The following is a 6,000-nucleotide window of genomic DNA, read 5'->3' as shown; positions in this document are numbered from 1 at the left end:
GTTTTGGGGTGTTTTTTTTAAGGAATTAATTCTGCTTAACTAGGCCTTTCTTTTTCACAAAGCTTTCTGAATCCTGAATGGACAAAGGCATCTAACCTCTAGAGGAGGACAGAGCACGCATCTGCTCCTAATATTTCATTTTGCAGGCAGATGCCTGCTCTCCCAAATGCCTGTCTTTCTTCATCCCCTATCACTGGCAGCCGGTGTCACAATTGCCCTGCCTTTCCTGCTTCTCAGAAATTTTCTGTTTAACTTGGGCACCTGGAGTGGGTGGTATTGATTATGCCTATGGAACATTCCTGTGGATTACAGGAGCTTGTTTTGTCAACATGTATTTCTGTCACCCTCCTGTTACGTGGGAAAATTCTTCACACAACCTTCAGTAATCCATTCTTATTAGAGTGTCATTCAGATCACATTACAGTGGATGACTAGGCTTCACTTACTACCTTTTGCTGTTGAATTTTTCTCTTAATGGAGGCAGGCATTTTAGCGTATTTAAAAGTTTGATTACACTAAAGATGAAGTTTCCCCTTTTATATCTCCTTGGTAGACTCAAGCTAAGCAATAGAAATCAAGCCCCATGTTGATAACTACACTGAAATCTCATCTCTCTTCTTCCTAAAATTCTTGCTTTATGTCTATCCCATTAGGCTGGTTCTTGAAAGTTTTTGACAGAATAATGTTCTGAATTTTTAAAGTATGCCGAGCTTCAGTCTTCTTCCTGAAGCGTGGAAAAAAAACCTGTTGTGTAAACAATATTCTATCCTAAAGATACAAAAACTTAACAATCAAAACAATCTCAAGCTGTAAATTACTCTGACTAAATTTCACTATATATTTACTTGGCTCTATTCCAAGATTTAAAACGATGCAAAATTAGCACTCAGTCTTTTGACTATATTAATGCAATTTCTCCCCCTCTGCCTTTACCAAGACTAGGGGTAGCCTGGATTTTTCAGCTTTTTTAAATCATCCTTTAGTACAAGTCTTAATGTTTCTTTTTCCCCTCTTTCTGGAGAAAAGCCCAATACAGGGTTCCTGATACAAATACTCCCAGACTACCAAAAAATGAATATACATCCAGCTTTTGCGAATTGTCCTAAAACCTGCTTTGTACCAGGAAAAGGTTGCACTGAACAAAAAGTCTTCAGAAAGTAGAGGCCGGTAAAGACTTCCCCTCCCTTTCCCCCCCAGCAAAAGTTATGGTTGTTTTGAAAGGACCCACATGCAAAAACTTATGCAAAAGCTAAATATTTATACTTCTGCCAAAACCAGTCATATTTTTTATGGAAAATAGAAATTTTCCACAAAGGTGGGTACTTTGTATAGAAAACTACTCTTTCTGTGTAAAACGACAAAAAAATCCAGCTACCAATTTTCTGTAGAACAGTGATTTTGATTCAAAAGTTTGGAGAGGGACTATTTTCCACAAAGTAGGATAGGGCCTTGGAAAATACCTCTAGAAAAGCCTGGTCTAATATTGGTGCACAGAACTACACTATAAAATCATAGAATGGTTTGGGTTGGAAGGGACCTGAAGGATCATCTGGTTCCAACCCCCTGCCATGGGCAGGGACATCTTCCACTAGACCAGGTTGCTCAAAGCCCCATCCAGCCTGGCCTTGGACACTTCCACAGATGGGGCATCCACAACTTCTCTGGGCAACCTCTTCCAGTGCCTCACCACCCCAAGAGGGAAGAATTTCTTCTTTATATCTAATCTAAATCTACCCTTTTTCAGTTTAAAACCGTTACCCCTTGTCCTATCACTACACTTCCTGATAAACAGTCCCTCCCCATCTTTCCTAAAGTCCCCCTTTAAGTACTGGAAGGCTGCCATAAGGTGTCCCCGGAGCCTTCTCTTCTCCAGACTGAACAGCCCCAACTCTCTCAGCCTGTCTTCATAGCAGAAGTGCTCCAGCCCTCTGATCATCTTTGTGGCCCTCCTCTGGACTCACTCCAACAGGTCCATGTCCTTCTTTTGTTGGGGGTCCCAGAGCTGAACACAGTACTCCAGGTGGGGTCTCACCAGAGCAGAGTAGAGGGGGAGAATCACCTCCCTTGACCTGCTGGTCTGTTGGTCACACTTCTTCTGATGCAGCCCAGGACGTGATTGGCTTTGTGGGCTGCAAGCACACATTGCCAACCCATTCAGTTTTTCATCCACCAATACCCCCAAGTCTTTCTCCATAGGGCTGCTCTCAATACACTCATCGTGCAGCCTATATCTGTGTTTGGAATTGCCTCAACCCAAGTGCAGGATTATAAAATCCTTTTCACTAGCTGATCAAGTTCTACCTTGAACAGCAATTTCTTTCTTTGCCCTCACAGTTAAAATATTTGTCCAAAACAGCTACCTGGATATCAATCTATGCATTTACTCTCACCTAGGTTACTTTACCTGTTATTCTGCCAAATTTCCTTTAGCCTACATAGTTCCTTTCCTGGTGACATATCTAATCTCAATTTATATTTTATCAGCATTCTGAATGAAGCATTCTCTAAAATCCTTAGGTCTTCATTTATTTGCTCTGTATCTGCTGAACTCATCTTTCTTGACTGTGGATTGCTAAATTTATATGCAACACTTCAGATAAGATCTGACCAGTCCTTTGTGTGTTGCCTAGCCTCATTACTTTTCTAACTCTACAGCAAGTATCTCTCCCACATGTCCTAAGATCACATTTATTTTTCACAGTCGTGTCACATGAATACTCAGGTTTGCCACACGCTGACTCGTACACCCATACTTCCTGCTATTCCCCTTTAGCTTACGGTGGAAACACCTGTTCATTTTTCATTGGCACACAGCCTTCCATTTTGCTCTATTAAATTTCCAGTTTTTTTCTAGTGCTTAATTTTCAGTTGGCCAGTTCTGTCAGATACCCAGATACTGCTTACTCTCGACAACACTTTGAATCCTTCGCAAATTTTGTTTTGTCAAAAATTAAAACAATTACTAAAAGTAATAAAATAGGACCCCAGCCAGATCTCTGAGGAACTTTACTCTTACTTCCTTTTATCCTCCTATTCATACATCGGCATTATTTGTCAGGTTCATTTAACCACATTTTTGCCAAATAAATATTTCATTTAACCCATCATTTCAATTTTAACTAGCAATTTCTATGACACTGTATCAAATACTTTACTGACAGCTGTCTAGAATAAATCTAATGTCCTTTTATTGCGTAGAAAATACATCTTAATAAAGAAAAGTATGGGATTGTATTGGCACTGGCTCCTCTTGATAAATACTATTTTTATTTTACTTTTCGTCTTCCCTTCTGCACCTACTCTTCTCTACTTTTCTAAAGACTTCCCTGCCACACTATCAGTTAATTTTTTCTACTTTTTTTGAGTTTTGCCTCTAGAATTTTGTGGCAACGCCTATCCTTTACTTTAAATGGTACCAAAAATTTATCATCATAATAACTAACCATTACAAAAAACCTAAAACTAATGGGGACAATTTCCCCCTCATTGTACCAGAATAAAAAATACTTCAAATTTTCAGAAAGTAAAAAATTTAATTTATTTTTGTCCAGTAAAAGACGCAAAAAACACTGTTCAAACCTGGAGCTTTGTAGGAAATCATAGCTAAATTGGCATGAGCCAAGTATTTTCCATTATACCAGATACACAAATTATTTATTTTATATTTAATTTATAAATTTAAAATATCAGATTTTACTTTCTTTATAAATGTGAATGCAACAGAATACCTATTAATTTAATGTGTTGAGCAAGTATTAAGGAAAGGACCTGCCTATAATGGAAATATGAAAAATAGAATACCCTGGCCAAGAAATTGGAAAGGTTCATTATGCTGAAGGGATCTCTCTCGCTCTTTTGAAATTACAAAAAGCCTGGGAGACTTATAAATTTGAGGGAGAGAGGACAAAATTGCATACTTCACACTAAGCATTATAGACTGCACTCTGTGTCTTTGGTGAACACTGTAGCTGTCCATATTCTGATGGAAGACTTCACAGTTACAGACATCTCCTCATCAAGCCATTTAAAAGTCTGAGAGTCCTGAGCTTAACATACCAAAAAGAAAAGACTCTTCATTTTCATAGAATTTCTTTGTGTTTCTAATCTGCAGAAACATATTTTTGAGTACCCAGGCTACTTCCACATTATAGGAAGACCACTCTGAAGAGTTCTTCATATCGTTATGCTCTTGGTTAGGAATATGTGCTGTTTGGATGCACCTGGTATGCTGATGTTGGCAAACTGCCATTTTTCAGGCCACTGCAACAAAGCAGTTTGTGGAGCAGTTTGAGCACCTTCACTAGAAGATATGTTCTCAGCTACAGTATGAAGCTACTCTTCCTGCCTAGCACCAGCAGAGCACTGCTGGGGATGCTGAAATGGAAGAGAATGAAAAAGCTGAGGTGACGCTTAAGGACAGCCTTCCCTTAGAAAACCCTCCTTCTGCATGGTAGTGCTTTTTGTCTAAGAAACAAGCATAGGGTTAAAGAGATTATGTAGACATAAGACGATCAGTGATGACAGCAAAAGTTTGAAATAACTAGGAGGACTTTTTGAACACCTGCTGGAGCTGCACATAAAATACATTGATGAGTTTCTTTGGTTTATTCAGAGAATCTGCATTCACCTTCTCTTACTGCAGTTACTATAACATTTGGTGCAGGAAGGTCAACTGTTTGACAGTAGCAACATTGTGCTGGATGGTGTTGTAGGCCTGTGTCCCCTGGAACCTGACCATGGTCTGAATTACCTTTGTCGTGAGCAGGACACATATCATTTTCCCCATTCAGGCCTGGCACCTTCTTTGCTGTGCTTCCATCTGGTCTTTGAAAAAGGCTCAATAAGATCATCCATGTTAATAGTTACGAGTGCCAAAATTTTTGGGAACATAAATCTTCTCCAATATAAAAGGTCCAAACAGCATGTACATTAAAGTCACAATTCCTTTTTCTTGGAAATCCTTTCTAACATCTATTTCCATGGCTGATAAAATCTTCCCAGTATCATTATTTGGACTGCAGAAAAAAAAAGCACCTAACAAAATGCAGGATGACAGTAGAGAGCGCCTTTGGGAGATTTCAGAATATGCGATGAAGACCTAGTATCTTTGCTAAGTGTGAAGACTTAGGAAGAGTTACAATGAGACTTAGTACAGCATTCCGCAAAAAGTGAAAGCAAAAAGTCTCTCTGAGGTCTTGAAAGCAGGACTGGAAACATGTGAAATAGCTTGAACAGATCAACAGATAGCCACCCTTGAAAGAGGCACATCGTCCAAGATGGCCTGTACACATGCTTTGAGGGAAATCCTTGTAATTTTTTCATGCAGTTCAGGTATTTCTGGTAACTATATATCATGTATTGTGTAAACAAAAATTGTTAGATGATATAACAAAATAAAACCTCCTTTTAAACAATTAAAGCAATGGGGTTTTAGTCTTTACGCATGACAAGAACATGATTTGTGCACAGAATGTAAATTGTCAAAACATCTTGAACTCCACAAAATTAAAAAACAATTCAGCTCAAAGGGGATTGAGGTCATTGCTTCAGTATGTAAAGCTGTCAGCTTCTTCTCCATGGGCCTGACCAAAATCACATCAGATACTTATTGCCAACACCATATCAGAGGACTCTGAAGAGACAGATGGCCAAGCAGAAGGTACTTGTTACTTATACCTTTACTGGCATGTACCTGTCCTTGGCAGACTTCTCCAACAGCTGGAACTGGAGAAAACCTTTTAGCTCCTGCATGTGCCATGGGAGCAGAGAGCTTGCAATACCTTGCTGTTGCTTGCCACCAGGTCCATTACCTGCCACTGAACTTTCCATTTTCACTTTTACTGTCTTTTCTGTAACACTCAGGCTCTGCTGAGTCAAAATAATATCTATTTCAATCAAACTGCATTTACTTTTCTACCACCTCTGTTGTGAAGAGGGGATGAATTTCTCTCCATGTTTGGACTCCATCCTTTTCCTCCATGTCTGTGCAGTCCTTCTGTG

The sequence above is a fragment of the Phalacrocorax aristotelis genome, chromosome 2 (genome assembly GCF_949628215.1).
Source record: "Phalacrocorax aristotelis chromosome 2, bGulAri2.1, whole genome shotgun sequence".
NCBI lineage: Eukaryota > Metazoa > Chordata > Aves > Suliformes > Phalacrocoracidae > Phalacrocorax > Phalacrocorax aristotelis.
Note: the sequence above shows the minus strand (reverse complement) of the source record.